The following is a 17809-nucleotide window of genomic DNA, read 5'->3' on the forward strand; positions in this document are numbered from 1 at the left end:
TCTATACATTCAGTTCAACAACTAGCCATACTATTTAAAGCAGAACTTATTCTTCCACTTCTTAATTGCTCCATCCAGTGTCATCTTAAATACCATGCTATTGAGCTGTAATTTATTTTCCAGCTAGGTATAGGTTTTCCAAAACTTGGGAGATTAATTAAGTTCAAAGGAGAACCATAAAACTATAGAAAGGCATGCTTAATAATACTAATATCAATTCTGACAGATCTTGGTCTAATAGACTCTTGAATACTTCCAGGCATGGAGAATATAACCTCCCAGGCCACCTATTTCAGGACTTTTAAACCTTGCTCTTGGAAAGGTGTTCTTAATGTCTGTTTCTATTCTTCCTTACTGCAATGCAAGCCCATTGCTTCTTGTTTTGCAAAGCATGGATGTGGAGAACAGATTGTTCCCTTCCTCTCTGTAACCATCCTGTAAGTTCTTGACACATAATTTGGTGTGATTTTATGGGACTGTATGTTCAGCAGGGATTTATAGTTAAAATGATGCTCATTTGAAGTCACTGGGGAAAAAAAACAAACGAAGAACAAATGCACATTTGTTTGCAAACAAAGATAGTGAAGATAAAACTGAGAATCTACCATATGTTTTCACCAGCTGGAATTAATTCAACATATTGCTAGTTCTTGTCTTGTTGTGAAGACTCCTTCTGAGTTCCTTCTCATAAGCTACATCACTGTCAAGAAGTTCTCAATCTTTGGGTAGCATGCTGCAAAGAGGTCTCCAGTAGTTATCCTTCAGAGGAACATCACTAATGTGTTTCCCATTCCTTGCACTGAAACCTCCAATATGATGTCTTCCTTCCTTGCTTTTCTCCTGTGAAGGACTGGGATAATCCCAATGAGAGAACAGGGTTCGTGCAGCAATGTTTGAAAGTGCTTCTTCCAGAGCGTCAGACTTTTTCAAGCTTTGTGGGAATCTGATTTTATCTCTAAGGAGGTTAAGAGCTGTCAAACAGGATGCAGAGAAGAGCATGAAAGAGCTTGAGAAGCTCTGTTCTAAGACTACATGTATCTGCGCTGTGTTGCTCTGTGCATTACAGACTTATCCCTGTAATTCTTTCCATCACTGGGAAAGGCGCAGCAAAGAAAGAAGGGAATAAAATGGAGCCAGAACTTTTCACTGAGCAAAATGAGCAAAATTTGTGTGTTACATATACCCAATTAACACCAAACCATTTGTTTACAGGAAATCAAGGTTGTGGTGTCTGAACTGGGGTTCTATGAAAGTACGAATTCCTTCTGTGAGCCAATCTAAATTTGGTGGTAATTATGGCTCAGGACTATAGCAGCTAAACTATTGAGTGTAACACAACATGACTTCAAGGTTACTACTGCTCAGAAACAGCAGCATAACCTGAACAAATAATGTAAATATGAGAGAAAGGGAATCCTTGGCTCTTCCTGACCAGGTTTAAATATTCAGAAGTCTTATGTAGCAAAGTAACTCAATATTCAGTAAGATGGTAGTGTTTCGAGTTTGCTGCCAAGAAGTTTGTGTGGGGGGAAAGATTTTTGTTGTCTGTGCACTGCTCTGAATTAGAAGATGTGTCATATAACACTTATCTTAGATAGTGTGGGAGCAGTCAGTGAATGGTAACTGTGTTCTCCTGAAACAACAAGGATGTCATGTAGCACTTTTGGAGAGATAAGTGAACATTTGGACTGGAAAGGGTATGCAAAGGATACCAAAGTTCAGCAGCTAATTAGAGTGTTATCACTTGAAAAGTAACATAACTGAATGAATGAAGTCATGGCATCTAGGGAAAAGCTTGTCATTTGTTAAATTATATTGCTGTGTTCGTGAACTATACAATGGTGACATTCTTAGGAATGTAAAGCAACAAAATTGAGAAGAAAGTTTAGTTTTCTCCTTACATTAGGGCATCTGTAAACTTGAACATTTGACTGTATGCATATGCTCATGCACTCAGTAGAAAATTGAAGCTCCAACTAAAATTCTAGTCGCTGGAGCTTATAATTCAGGAACAGAATATATTCTAGCACACAATTCACTCAAAGATTATTTGAATTCTTACTTAGAAACTTATTTAGTGGAATTATTATTATTAATTTTATTATTTCATTAATTATCAATTTTTTTTTCCTTTGGACAAGAAAAAAAGATGGACTTTGACATAGAATTTACCATTCAAACAAGATCACATCTTACCCTGTCCCAGCCTGAGCCCTAATGTGGTAGCTTTCAAAATACGTAGGTGAGTGAGGTGGGTAACAGATTTATTTTTCAGTGCATTTGGTCTGTTTGAGTTAGTTGAAGGCAACTGAAAAGCCCCATACAGAGAAAGGCAAACCCATCTGAAGTCTTGCTGGCTCTGTGTGGGAGGGAGGCCCACTGCAGCAGGATCTGGCAGCTCTCTGTGAAAGGCTAGGAGAGCAGAGACACTTAATTTCTCAAAACATGTAGGATTACCCAGTAAGTCACATAACCTTGAACTGTCCAAAATTGTAACATGAACATGGTGATAGAATAATCACTGCAACCCATTGACGTAAACGGGACAACATACAGGGACATACCAACACTCCTAAGTGTGGGATGCAGAAAAACTGTTCCAAGCAAGGAGAAAATGAATGACTGGAGTTTTATCTAGCATGATAAGAGGCATTCACTTCTCAAGAAACTATTAAAGCACTACTTCTCTAGCATGCACTTGGTTTGGGAGTACTAATTTGGCAATTATTTGTAGAGAATAACGTGGCCATTAATGGGCCAATCTCAGTACCGTTAGAGAAATCTAATAATTGGAAGAGGGAATCAAAAGATGACACAGAAAGATGCAGCAAGTTAAATAAACTTTTGGGAAAGATTTGTAAATCACGCAGGAAGCCTATGGAGTACTCAAGCAAAGCTCCCACCGCTGCTGCTCTTTAAGTGCGGCTTAGAAGCCGTAAACAAACTTCCCTCATCCCCCAACCATCTCTCTGACCCTCTATACATATTAACACAATTAATTTAGGACAGTTTTCCCTTCGAATGCAGAGATTTTCTCTGGGATACCAGTTGGCATGTCTCTGGTATGAAAACAGGATTAAGCCAGCAGACAGATGAAACTTCTCTCAGTAGCTTCATGGGAATCCCTGAGGCAGATGAAGATGGCTCTGGATTTCTGCACAGCCAGGGCATCAGGGACACCTAGGCACAGCCCAAGAACAGTCAGGAAAGATTGAACTCAGCTGGGAATGAAGGTGTACGTAAAATGGCAGGGATTGTGCAGTACTGAGAGAGGAAAAATTGATTTAATCCACACATCGGACATAGGTGAATCTTTTGAGTGATGATGGCTTTTAAAAAACAGCTTGGAAAAGAGAGATGTCGCCTAAAATCCCCTCCTGCCCTCACTTCTCTTGCCCTGGCAGGTGGTCCCCATCTCTTTGCTCACTGCAATGCTCATTCTTCTCTTGCTTCTTTGCTTCAGGCAGAAAAATGTTACGGAGCATCCACGCACAGTTGTGAAACAGATGATCATTATACCATCTCACGGAAAAAAACAAACAGGAGGTGCAGTTTTCAAGCTAATGGGCAAAAATATCCTCACCTGCTGCCCAGCTGTATGGCTACTGAAGTCAAAGGAAGATGTCTGTCAGAACCAGTGGTAGCTGCCTCCAGAAGATGACGAATTGCAGACAAATTTGTGCAAAGCACCAAGAGACTGATCAGACAGGGCACTGAGCAGCCGGGATCCTTCCAATAAATTGTTCTCAACAGGCAGCTGGGCTACCTTCACATAGGGCCATGGTGAGGTGGGTATCTGTTGGGAGCAGAAGAGAAGATAAAGGCAAATGATGAAATTCTAAGTGAAATAAATAGAAGGAAAAAAAAAAGAAAGGGTGTAATTGAGACATGATTTTCTGCACTTTACTTAGTTATCTGTTCCCGCTTACCCACATGACAAAATAGGAAGTGGCAAACATAAGGTCTGCAGAATTCTGCAGGCAGCTTTTTAACTTAACATACTGCTTTGGGATCCAAATACGTAGATAATAAAAACGTGGGATGCAAACTAAGGCAATAGAGACATAAAAATACAGTTTGAGGCTAAAACTTTCTTCACATTTTTAAAAATCCACCTCATTCAACAGTGTATTTTCAAACTTTTTTGCTCAGTGATTTATTACAGGGGCTGTTGTAATAAATTACTTTCAATTAATAAAAATCTGGATACATTAATCGAGTCTATTTAAATTTGATTGTATTAAATAATTCTATCAGTGATCAAAAATGTATTTTGAAAGGGAGTTTAGGCTAATATATCAGCAAATGAGGCGCTATAAACATGATTAATATGCACATTAGACTTTCCTTATCACTTTTTGTTGGCAGTTTTTATCCGGTCACAGCTGAAATTCCATTGAGTTCTTTCTCCTTTTGTATAAAATACAGATTATGTGGAGACAGCCGTCTGAGCAACTGGAGTTTCATCTTGTATGGCCATTAATTATTATTGCTCCTTTAGTATTTCTTATCTATCACAGAGATGTAGGGCTGTATTTTTATAGATATTTGCCAGTAGGGAGAAAGCAGGCTTTCGTGTGATGGCGCCTTGCTCAGCCTTCTTCTTTATTGAAGAAAGGATAAGCAACATGTTTTGTACATCAGTGAATGGATGGAAAAAGATGTTTACAGCTGTCATCATTGTGTAGGTGTGTGTATTTGGTAATACACAAGGGAAGCTGCTGGAAGGCGTAATCTGTCTGTGATATTACTTCTTTTTAACACATAGCCAATTATTTTGCATTCATGTCAAGTGAACCACACACAATATGAATTTTTTCAAAGAATTGTCCCCACAGGTGGGGAAACTTAAGAATACACTGCCTTCCTGGAAGTATGTTAATGAGCAAGAGCTGCTCTGCACTCTGGTCATCTTTATTTATTTTTGGATACTTCTCCATACTTGCAGTGAAAAAGCTCCTGCTTCAAGAACAGATGTCTTGGGCCAGCCGGGCCAGAAACCTATTGCTACTGCAGCCATCTCAGACACTCCATGGTCATCACGGCAACTGTAGAATGTAGAAGGTGACTGCAGAAGGTGAATTTTTGCCCCACTGCTTCAATGCTCCCACCAGAAACAAACCTTCCTGCTTCCTGCCCAAATCTGCCCATCACCAGTGTATACCCTACCCTGCTTGTCTTAGGGCTGATATTTGACAGAAAAATGGTAATATCCTATTCAACTTTTGCAGTCTTTAACCCAGCCTAAACTGCAACTAGCCTCAAGAGCAAGATGGAAACATAAACCTGAACTCCTTTATATACTTATACTCTGTCTGAACTCGATCATCATATGTTAGCAACTGCTTAAATATTTTACACAGTTCAAATTTTTGGCACAACCATTTCATGTTGGTGACTCATATTCATCTTTTGTCCTAATACCCAGGCATTTCTCCTCTTCAATTGTTCCCTGCCAAGGAATTACTGCTTTTATGAGAAATAATTATGAGTATGAACATGACTTCTTTACTATTTCACTTCTCCCTTCTCCCAGTTTGTCCTATGTGATATGCTGATTCTCCTGATGGAAGCTTGCCACCCACTTCCTCTGGCTTGCTATACCTCCCTTCAGAGCCAGCTCCTCACTCACTCACCTTTCAATTGGTACACTGAATGAGGCTTAACGGAGTATTTCTGATGTAGCTCTAAACACATGCACAACAAAGACTGGATCCTTATGGAGGGGTTACTCTAGATTTAAATCCACATAGATGGCTCCTCTTTTCTCCGTAGAGTTCGTGAGTTGCTTTCAGTTCTGCTCATTTGTTTTTGATAACTTTTACTCCTTTGGAAAAAAATAGATTTTATTTTGGGCTTTGGCGAAGAGAATTTGTTTGGTTTTGTTTTTTTCTAGTTTTTTTTCTGTGTAAGTGTTTATAGTAAGTATGAGTTCTTTTCTGTATGAAAGAGGTAATTGCAACATCATCTCCAGCTGCTCTTGGGAAGTCTTTGGGTGAGATTGGAGAGGGTGTGGGCTGTGAGCACGAAATGGGTATGTACATGGGAGATGACCTTGTGGAACCCCATGAATGCAAGGGCTCACAACTGAGTATGGGGAGGCCTCCTGGATGGCATGTGGGAAGGGGATTACGTATCCGAAAGGGGACCAGGAATTGTGGTACAGCCATCTCCAGGAGGTGGTCTCTGTCCCAGCATTCTTAAATTCACCACCTTCTGTTTGAACACAGATGGTTACTTATTCATAAAACTGTCTTGGAATAGTAATTCTGCCATAAGTTTATCCTCTGTCTTCCTCAGGAAAAAAATTAAAAACAAAAAACAAAAACAACAACAGCAACAACAAACAAACAAAACAAACAAAAAACAATCAAAAAGAACCACCACCAGTCAACAAAAAAAACCTTCATAGACAAGCCATAATGAGATATAGTTGGCTTGCTGTGTGTTCAGGGACCTGGTTTCCTGCAATGTAAAACAGATGCCCAAAATTAGTGGATACTTTTTCTTTGGTCTTTGTGTGCCTCCATTTCCAATCTGTGGAATGAAGGATTTTTTAGTCATTACTGTGTTTTCAGGCTGAAGTGAAAATCAGATTGTATTTGCAACAGGTTCGGATTTTCTAGATGAATGTTTGAATTTGAACACTGAAGAGAAATAAACGGCCTAAAACTTCATGAAGAGGAAAAAATTAAAAAAAAAAAAAATTATTAATGAAGTGAGCCTGGTGTAGTCATGTGGGTGTTTAAAAGGAATAAATGCCTCCTGATCTCAGTGTTCTTTTAACATCATCTGTTGGATGCTGTTCAATGCACATTGCCTCACTCTGTTTGAGGAGACCACTAAGGGGATTTCAGTCAGAAGTCTAGGCCAAACATTTACCATTCAAATTATTGCTTCAGAAGGTACAGGTGATAATAATTGAAGAACAGAATATTTGCCAAAATCATTTTTGTGTTTTTAATCAAGCACTGTGCCATGAGACACTACACATATAAATAAATTCTCAACAAATATAGCCCTCCCCCCCCCAAAAAAAAAAAAAAAAAAAAAAAACAAAAAAAAAACAACCTAAGTAATCCAAACTCAACTTTAAATACATTAATTACATCATTCATTACAACAGAATAACTCTTGATTTCTGCTTTGCTAATATTAATTTCTCCTTTATTTTCTCTTGAAGTAAGCTGCACCAAGAATCCAAGCACAGGCTCAGGAACTCACACACAGTCTATGTCCAGGCTAGTATATTAAATGGGCTTAAGGCACAAGTCCTGCTGTATCGTGCAGTCACCGATGTATGTCTAGCAGATGTTTTTTGATTTGGACCAGCTAGTGTTCTCCCATTTCATCCTGGAGCGATGCTCAAGGAATAAGCATGATCCAGGCATTATCTCCTAATTTGAAAACAAATGCCTAGTTTTGAAGGTAAAAGGTTAACATTATAGACATGGCCAAATTATTCCAACAGGCAAAACATCCAGCAGGCCAGTCCTGACGCTGGTTCTTTTACTCAGATAGAGGAATTACAGTGTACTTAGCTTCATGCAGTGTTGATAGTACATTTATGCCAGCAAAGCAAGCTTCAGAATGATTCTGTTAATGAAATCACCCGAAATCCAAATGCAATCAATCTTCTGGAAGAATTAATAGGTGCAGCAAATGTTCTGCACAAAGTTTTTACATTTTTAATAGTGTTGGACAAGAGTGTGTCTCCATATTTTTTGTGCAAAGGTTGGATGGCAGCCTGAGACTAAAGTTTTTGCAACCTCTTTTTTTTGAATCAATTTATACTACTGAAGGTTTTGCTGTTCTCTACAAAGCAGTTGTCACTGAGATTTGACTCAGAAAAAGCAAAGGGCAAGAAACAAAAAAACAGCTCCAGAGAAAGATTGCTGAAAGAATTACACTACTACTAAATAATGAAGAAGAATGTAAACAGATTATAGATACAGAGAGTCTGAGATCAGCTAATGGCTGTAAAAATAGATGACAGAGATAAAAAATGATAAGACTTGTCAGAAAGAACAAAGACTGTGTGCGCATCATTCAGCTTAAGGAATTAGAGTCAAAAGGTTAAGTGTGAGCAACAATGAATATGAAAAATTGAGAAAAAAATGTAAAAAGCAAGTTTGTTTCATAAATCAGTTCTAGTCTAACACTGCTGTAGGAAAGAAAGTGTTGAAGTCTGTTAAACCAGTGGATAGTTTAGGCTGGACATCAGCAAAACATTACGACAGGTATTGGTTTATTTTCAGCAGCAGATAAAAGTGTTCTGTTCCAAGTGCTGTAAATACTGGCCTCAAGTTGGCTATCATTACGTTTTGTCTTGTGGTGGCAGTCAAACTGATCTTCAGTCTTACAGCTCATGAGACTGAAGAATTTTTTAACATGTTTCAGTGCATTTGATGGGCCTAAAGACCTCGGTTACCTTATACAGCCTTATATAGGGATGAAGAAAAGAGGTTCTACTGAGCCATGGTAGGTGGACACAGGCCATGAAATATGCAGTCACAATATACAGTAACGCAGGGTGTGCCTGTAACATCTGTTCTGTTTACTGCAGGAAATGCTTCTGAGAGAAACTCAAAGTGGGCAGCAGATATCTGAAAGCACTTCCAGTTTATTGGATAAATATGGAATCTTTCTAAATCTGCCATTTTTAGAACAAGCGAAAATATACTCTGGACAATTACCAGCAACAATAGCTAAATTTACAGTGCTTTCCTGTTCTAAGTTTAGAGACATTGTTGAAATCTGCTCCTGCTAGTGAAGACAAATCCAATTGGTTACAGTATACATTAAGGAGCAGGAGCTCCACATCTGCAGTTTCTCCACTTGAGGAACAAAAGCTGGGCATAGTTTGTACAGCAAGTAATTTGGTCCCAGTCTTTTCTTCAGATGAAACCATTTTCATTTCATCCGAAAACACCAGCTATTCACATCCCCTTCATCATGTCAGTAGGATATAAAGTAAAAAAAACCTTTTTTTCTAAAACTGAACTGAGCACTGCTCATAAAATCTCCCTTAAGAACTGAATGTTGACTTGTGCACAGGGGCCATAGAGATGCCTTTTCTGTGACTAATATATAAAACAATTATTATTTTATTTCCAAGCGTCTATATCCTCTGAGATGCACTTGTAATGCTGTAAACAGTATGTAAGAATAGTCATACCAATATTTGGACAGAACTCCCTCTGTATAATCCTCCTGTTGCCAGCGGTGGCCACGGCAAGGTGTCCAGAACAGTGTACCAAAGGGTGAGCATATACTGATACTTTCAGCAGCATACCTTCCCACTTTCCACCTGTATGTGCCTTTGAGGTTTCACGAGGTATTGTTTCCAAGTTGCATTATCTTTACTGGATCCTCTTACCATTAATACGTTTATTTTCTTTTTTGAACCCATCAAAACTTTAGTATTCTACATATACTGTGACAATGAGCTGTAACCACACACTGCAAAAAGAGCCACTCACTCTAGTTGGACTCATGGTGTTTAAGCCCAGGTCCTTCAGGGTAGAAACTGAAGAAAGACAGAAGTCCTGTGTGTTCCTCTATGTCTTAATTCCCCTACTCCTCACTGCTTCATCCTTGTTCCTTCACCCTGTTCTATGAAGGAGTGCTACACAGTCCCTTTCCACTCTTTCATTTATAATAATTATATTAATTAGGTCAGTATTATGCATGTAACAACACAATATGATGTGCAATTTATTCAAAATTATTGTTCTATGCTTGGCACGAGATGCAGCATTACTCATTTCTTCATGGTCTTTTTTGTGGCATTACTTTCCTTCACATCCTCGTTAGCACAGAATAGTTTGTCTTATAGTGCCTCTCTGAAATGAATATTCATGGCCTATAATTAGCTGCATTTTGCAGCAAACAATGTATCTCTGAAATGAATATTCATGGCCTATAACTAGCTGCATTTTACAGCAGAGAAGCCGAGGCACAGAGCATATGGCACGCATTTACGAAATGTCTAGATTCGGGTGGTCAGTTCAAGTCATGCAATGCCACATTTTTCCAAAATGCTGTATTTGCTTGACTATAGACCAGGGTTGATTGGAAACAACAGTGCTACACAGCATGACTGCGCAACTGTGTCTAGTATCTACCAATGAAATACAACTGTTTTTATACAGCAACACATAATGGATGTGCTCTCACTTTTGGGGACAAAAATCAAAGAACAAACAAGAACCACTAACGAAGCAAGCATGAAGTTTAGCTTTTTATTTTTGCCAACTCAAATAGACTCCACTTTTTAAAATGGACTTCAGTTGACTCAAACTTCAGGATGTAATAGCTGCAGTGCACAGCTAGTTCCCAACTATCAGCAACATGACTCAGGTGAAGTAGTAGAATTTCCACAGAAAATGTAACCAACCAGTAATGGCTGGTGAGTTCTCTAATGAGCTGCCTTCTTCATTCTCTCCTGCTTACATTTTCTGCACTAGATGAAGACAATGACACTGAAAAACCCCGTTTCTCCCTGTGAGTGCTACTAATGAGTACCAAACAACGACATGTTTGGAGAAAAGAAAATATATTTCTATGTCTAAGCATTGTATCAAACAAAACCAAGCAAAAGAAGGGATTGATGGGCTGCTTGGACCACCCTCATTCTGACATTTCCTAGCTTATGAGTCTTGACTATGCCATTATTTGTGGTCTTTAAACACCCACTCTTGCTCTCTCCCCTCACTACTGAACGGATGTTATATAGCTGACTTCAAGTGTAAATGAGGTAAAGCACACTTTGTAGAGCAGATGTAAGAATAATCTTTTTCAGAGATGTGCCATTTTGCAATGTGTGGGTAGGCTTTCATAGGAATAATGCCAGATATGACTTCCGCCACAAGGCAAGGTCTCTGTTAAATATTATATCCCATCATGATATGTGGCAGAACTAAGTTTGCAAAACCAATTTGTTATGAAGATTTCTTTCTAGACAGAACTACATTTTGTTCTATCCTCATTTGTAAATATATTGATATCATGTTTGCGGAGACTCTCTCAAAAAGATCAGCCCAAGGCAAAAACACTCAGCACAGATAGTTCCAGCCCAAGACGTTAAAGTTCAGAAGCAAATAAGCAAGTGACAATGGGGTCTTATAAAAGAAAGGTTTGGATAACCATAGGTGCCAGCTCTATCTATGAAGGACAACAGTAATTGCAGTATCAGCTGCATGTCATAACAAAAAACATTATTTCTGGCATAGAAGATAGAAGAAAAACCTCCTGCCTACATGAAAGAAAAGTGGGTTTAATTTCAAATGCTAAGTGTTATAAATTTATGTTATTTCTGTTATACATTCACATTTGGATGCAATATTTCAAATAAGAAGAGAAGTGGGTGGAGTGGTTTATCTAATTCTAGAGGGAAGAGGAAGAAGCAGCATTGGTATCCATGCCATGGGGATCTTTGCTGGTCTTGGAAGCAGCTTTTGAGTGTTTCCTGAAGCACTGGGCAACCTTACAGGCCTAGTTTGGCAGGGGGTTGGAAGGCAACTGGTGTGCCTGAACAAGTGGCTGTTCATGCATTGTTGGGCTCTAGCTGTATGAAGTGAAAGCAACTTACTGGGCTGCAAACCAGAGTCTAGATTCACCAAGGGACTAATCAGTCATCATAATTAAAAAGCATTTTATGAGTCGGCATCAATTTGACAGAGGCCACAGTCATAAAAGCAAGCTGAAGGCCGCTCTTCACTGCAGTACCACTGAAATCTGGCCAAGTTTTCCAAGTGTGGGCACAGCCTTTGCCAGCTACTACAGACAGGGCAAGAAGCTTCAGAAATGGCAGAGGAGGCAGTTTTCCTTTCCTCTGCTTTGGGCAATTTTGTCATGACTATCTTGTGTGAGTTCCAGAGGTCCTTAAAAAAAGAACCCAGTACTGATGTACAACACAAGTAATGCAAATCCAGAGATACCCCTTACAATGCATTGCTTGCCTGGAGACTATGGGGGAACACTCTCAGGGATATCATTAATACCTGAAATAAATTAATGAGGAAGTATAAGCAATATTTTCATGTGGTTTTGAGTAATGTTTTGTTTTCTGCCTATCCAGATACATGAAATTCTCTATTTTGTTATTCTCCAACCTGCAGGTATTAGGTTACGGTTGTTATGTGGAATGAAACAAAATCTATGCAACTAATTATCTCCTCTGTGTACGCTTTGAATGTTTCAACACTTTCTTCCCACACAAACTGGAGAGAATTTGTGGTAAGCAATTTACCACAGCAGAAATAACAAAAAGGAAAAAAAAAAAAACTGGTCCATGTGAATAAAACAGGCAGATTAGAGTTTATTTCTAGGCTTTTCAGCTGTTTCTGCATATAAAGACATTTGCATGCATACATACACGGGTAGGTATTTATATCATATCTTTAATTATTTGACAGATTTTATCAGACTAAAAGAAGCCAAAAGTATAAGCAGTAAAAAATGAGTAGCTTCTTACTAAGAAATAAGAATCTGCTGTAAGCATCCTGAAGAGAAGTAAGTTCCATCATTCATGGATATTATTTATTTCATTATTTGTTACTAGCTGGGCATCTGTGTTCTCAAACCCTCAGTAACTTTGGATGGGTTGAGATCTCCAGGCTCTGCCTCTGCTGACAAGCTGAAATATCGTAGTTGCCTAGCATGGGAGTTAGGAAAAAAGCAAAGGGAGTGACCAGAGGTCTCGAAAAAACATGACCCCTAAAGAAAGATGAATGAATAGAGTTGTTTAGTCTTGAGAAGAAAGGACATGCTAATGATTTTCAAATACGTAAAGCACTGCTGCAAAGAGGAAGAAGGTTCTGATTTTTTACATCCATAAAATAGTGGGGTTAACTACCAGCAAGGAAGACTGAGTTTAAATATTAAAAAAAAAAAAAAACCAAAAAAACCCCAAAAAACAGAACAAAATGAACAAAGAAACAAAAGCAAACAAGCAAACAGACAACAACAACAAAATCTTCTTACCTATAAGATTGGAATAGACTTTAAATAAATATTTTCATGGTGATGACCTAAGTAGGAACAGGAGAATTATTAAGACGATCTCTATAATTCCTTTCCTTATTTACTGGCTTATGAAACTCTTATTCCCTTTTTTTTTTTTTCTGTAGGCAATGCACATATAAACAGATTCTCCCCTACAGTAGCCGTTCTGAACATGGAGAAAAATATGCTGTTGCTCCTTCTAACAACAGTTAGATTCTGCCCTAAACCAGACTCTCCATTCCTCTCTCCTACATCAGTTTGCTGTCATTTCTTTCCAGGGACAGCCATTGTTTCTGGACAGGTTTTTCCTGCATATCATTTCCCTTGGCTGGGCACAGACTGCATCTCTGCTGCCTGAGCGTCCTTGACTCTGCCTGCTGGGCCAGCACCATCTACAGTTTCACTGTGACCACTGGATAAAACTTGTCCACAGCAACGCACACTGATGTACTGACACCACCTTCATCTTTTAATAAAAATCTGATAATAATACCTGTTATTTATTTCCATGGAAACAACAACAGATACAAAGAGCACAATAACACTATTTGATAGAGCAAATTCTCATCTACAAAACACTATTTTTCAACATAGTCACCACCATTAGCTATGAATTTTTGGCAGCAAAGAACAAGAGCTTGCATGCCACGCTCATAAAAACGTGCATCAGCAGAGATGACCCACATTTTAGCTGCTATGACAGCACTTTTCCTAGGGAAATGTTGCTCATGTAGTCCATCTTTCTTCAGCCTGGACAGAGGGAAGTCCGAAGATGCCAATTTTGGACTATATAGTGCGTGTGTGTATACAGTACAGTCAAGACTGGCAAAGTACTCTATGGTCATTAAACTGGTTTGGAGTCTGGCATTATTGGGTTGTGAGAAAAAGGTTATCTTCTTCCCTGGCTTGATTGGAAGTCTGAGCCTTCAGCTAACTCAATCTTACGATGTAGTGGTCAGAGTTGATGGTTTGTCCATGTTCCAGGAAATCCAGGATCACCCCTTTCCTATCCCAAAAGACTGTACATCACTTTACCAACTTAGGGCTGTGTCTTGAACTTTTTCTTTAATGGTGAATTCACATGTCACCACTCCATAGTCTGTTGCTTTGACTCAGGTTCATAATGGTGGCACCATATTTTGGCACCAGTAATCATGAAATCCAAGAAGCTGTAAAATTCCGTCTCATATGGGTTCATTACATCCTGAAAAACTTGCATATAGTATTCTTTCTGTTCCTGTCTGGGCATTCATGGAACCCATCTAGCACAAACTTTGTAGAATTCCAATGCTGGCATCATTGTTTACAACAAATTGAAGCCAATATTTAGCTCCATACACAATTCCCCGGTTGTAGTCCACTAATTTGTGCAGATGAACTGATAAAAACACTCTTCATTTCATAACGTGACAGCTGTGCATGGCTGCCTGAAACATGGCTTGACATTTATGTCACTGTTGCCAATGCTGAAATGCACCACCCACCACCTCCCTGTGCTCACATCCACTATTTGGTCTTCATAAATGTTCCGCAAAAGTTGATGAGTATCAGTGGGTGTAGTATTTTCCATATCAAGGAATTCAGTTGCACACCTTTTCTCCACACGTACTTCCGTGTCAGCCCCTCCGTTGCCAATCTATCACACAGCAACAAAATGTAATGGAATACTGGTGGGAAGATACAATCTCTACAGCTGTACGATCAACATCCACCTCTGACATTGTGGCCAATACAGTAAGTTAGGAGGCATTATGTTGGGGGCAGCCTTCATACTGTATCAAACAACTTTTTGTGAAAGGACAAACTGTCCTTAAATCTGTGTGGGGAATAGAGTGTGAAGAAAGAGCCCCAGACATGAGAAAAAGCAGAGACATCAGCAGATGTGGTGGAGCATGTCTAGTGTTTCAGAGGAAGGCAGCTATTGTGCTGATCTCAAGCTACCAGTACTTTGCAGAACATTTTTTGCATATTTTCTGGAGGGTTCAGCTTTTCTGGAGCAATCCCATCAACAGTAATTCACAATTTACCACTCAAGAAATGCTAAACCGAGGCCCCAGCAAACTCAGCAGAACTACCCCCTCTTTTATTTATGTGACATGCAAGTTAAGGAAATAAATTTCCTTTAAGTCAGTAGAGTGTATGAATACTATGGCCAGAAAGGGTTGTACAGGCCATGAGAGCTGTTCTGAGCCTCCAGGCAAACAAAACATACAACTGCAGCATGCAGCTGCCAGCCAGCTCCCCTCAGTTTTTCGGAGTTACCAGAAAGTATAGAGGTGAGCAGTCAGTGGCATCAGTAAAAATTATGCCAGTAGTCCTGGGACCAGTGCCAGAGCTGGGATTTCTCAGGACGTATTGGTAAAACTTTCGAAGATTATATTTAAAATTTGGGCTGTTGGCAGTTATGCATGAAACTGTCTAATCCTACTCCCCAAATCCCACTGCTTTTGTGCTTATTTTCAAGCTGATAATTCCTTTTAGAGGAAACGATCCAAAACTTCAGCAGCCAGCCTTGAAGTAATGTGCATAACCAGACGCACTCAAAGCACAGCTTCCACATTCCAGCAGAAAAGAGAGTTTAACACAGTGGTCTTCATTTTTTCCAGTCTTCTGGACTGCCAAAGAAAGAAGAAATGGTATAAGAAATGAGGGGAGAAGGAAAGAAGACAGGTTATAAGGAAAGAGGATAAAAGGAAAGAAAGAAAAGGTAGGAGAAATGGAAAGAGGGATAAAGAAAGAGAAAGGAGAGTGGGAAAGGGAGAAAGCACAACAAGAAGGGAGGGAGAGAAAAAAAAAAAGAAGAAGAAATAGAAAAGAAAGAAAGAAAAAGAGGAAAACAAAAGAAAGAAACAAAAAGACAGGAAATGAAGGAAAACCTGAGAAAAGAAAGACAAATATGAGAGAACAAAGGAGAGAAAGGAAAAGGAAAACTAAGAAAGAAAGGAAGAGAGAGAGAAAGAGAGAATGAATGTAAGAAAGAAAGTCAGAACATAAATAAGTCAGGCAGGAAAGAAAAGAAAGGAGAGAAATAAAAAAGGAAGAAAATGAAGAAAGGAAAGGGTCCTGTTGCATGCAAAAAGCAGATCCAGCAATGGCAAGAGCTGGGCAGAGTGGAGCCTTTCCTGATAATATCAGTTTACTTTTTAATTAGATGCTGAGCTTTTAAAGACAATAGAGTAGACATGATAAAGAGCAGGCTATTAAGTGTCCCAATTACAGAGCACCAAGAATCCAATAATTTATGTGCTGATAATCTCCTGGTAATCCTCCGGGTGCTGCCGGAGCGTAAGCGTCCTGATTACTCCTCTGCTCTTACACGGATTTGTTCTCCTACCATTGCCGAGTTTCCCCGTTTTGTTTGGCACAGCTCATTTAAAACAACCACAGTTACCTCAGCCAAACCACTGGCCTAAGTTTAGCTAAGATGAATAGGCAGCAGTTCATCTGCGACAGAGCCTTTGGTGTAAGTGTGGCCAATTAGTCACACGTTTGGTGTTCTAATTAGGCAATGCTGGGCCTTGCAGAAAATGTGCTGTTGATTTAGGTACTTCCTCAAACAATGCTAAATTGTGTTATGTGAAATTCAATTAGTTCTTTTCTAAATGCTTCCACATCTGTTATTCTTTAAGCATAAAGTGATGAGGAGAGAAGGAGAAGTGAAAAGCCAGAGTCTCCACTGGTGAAATATGTTAGGCCTCTGGGACCAGCCCTTTTTCCAGCTTTTGACCCTGAACAGTGATATACAGGAAGGAACAAAGTTGGAGAGCTATCATGGTGAAGCCCTTTAAAATAAATCATTATAGAAGAAATACTGCAACTGTAAGGGAACGTAATCTCTTATGATAGCCATAAACTAAGCTTTGTTTGGAAACGGATGGCATGGGGAAAGCACCATTAAGCAAATGATTATAAATTCCGTTTTAAGAACTGCTCTTTTTTTTTTTTACGATAATAGTGATATGTTCAAATCCCAAGATTAACCAAAAATACGCATGTAACCAGTTCAATGTTCTGTGGAGCAGCTTTGTTCGGATTTATTTTTGTTTCAAATTTTCCTTCTAGAAGCTAAAAAGATGTCAAGGCCTGCTTGCAGGAGGGGGTGCGAGTGCATTTATCCTTTTCTGTCACCGCGTTTTGCAATTTTTCTCTGTGTTTGAAACAACAAAGTGCCACAAGCCTTTTGATCCCGTGAACAAAGCATCAGGCTTTCCCTGGAGTCTCTTAGAGATGCATGAGGTTTGAATTTGCAGGAGGCTTCTCCCAAAACATGGGCTACCTAACGGGCCTTGTCCCAAACGCTGCTCGGTTGCAAGTGGTCTGTGGGCAAGCCCGCTAAGGCAGAGCAGCCATTTCTTGAGTATAAAGGCTCAGCCAAAAACCACAGCTGTCTAAAGGTGAAGTTGTACATGCATTTGATCCTTGTTACTGTTATCACCTTTTCACTGACCAACATTTCAAGCCTTATCTGTGGCTGGCAGGCCATGTTTCAGGTTTGTCAGAGCCCGGATATAGCCCGTGTGGTTTCCCGATGATATATCTTGATAAGATTTGTGGAATGCGAGAGATGAAGTTGTCAGCGCCGCTTTGTGGCACCTCTGTACATGTCAGAAAATGAAAATATTTTCAGAAGTGATAGCGTTATTTTGACTGGTGACACAAACTTTTAAGACAATGCATTTCCTTGGAAAAGAAAAAAAAACAATTCACAATTTTTATAACAGAAGACAAAAAGTAAAGTCTGCCCTGGAAGCGCACTGGGGGGAATCACTCCTATAAGAAAAAGAGCACAATAATTATAAAA

This window comes from Centrocercus urophasianus, unplaced genomic scaffold, assembly GCF_019232065.1.
Source record: "Centrocercus urophasianus isolate 14NV4802_14NV808 unplaced genomic scaffold, USGS_Curo_1.0 seq_10, whole genome shotgun sequence".
NCBI classification, from domain to species: domain Eukaryota; kingdom Metazoa; phylum Chordata; class Aves; order Galliformes; family Phasianidae; genus Centrocercus; species Centrocercus urophasianus.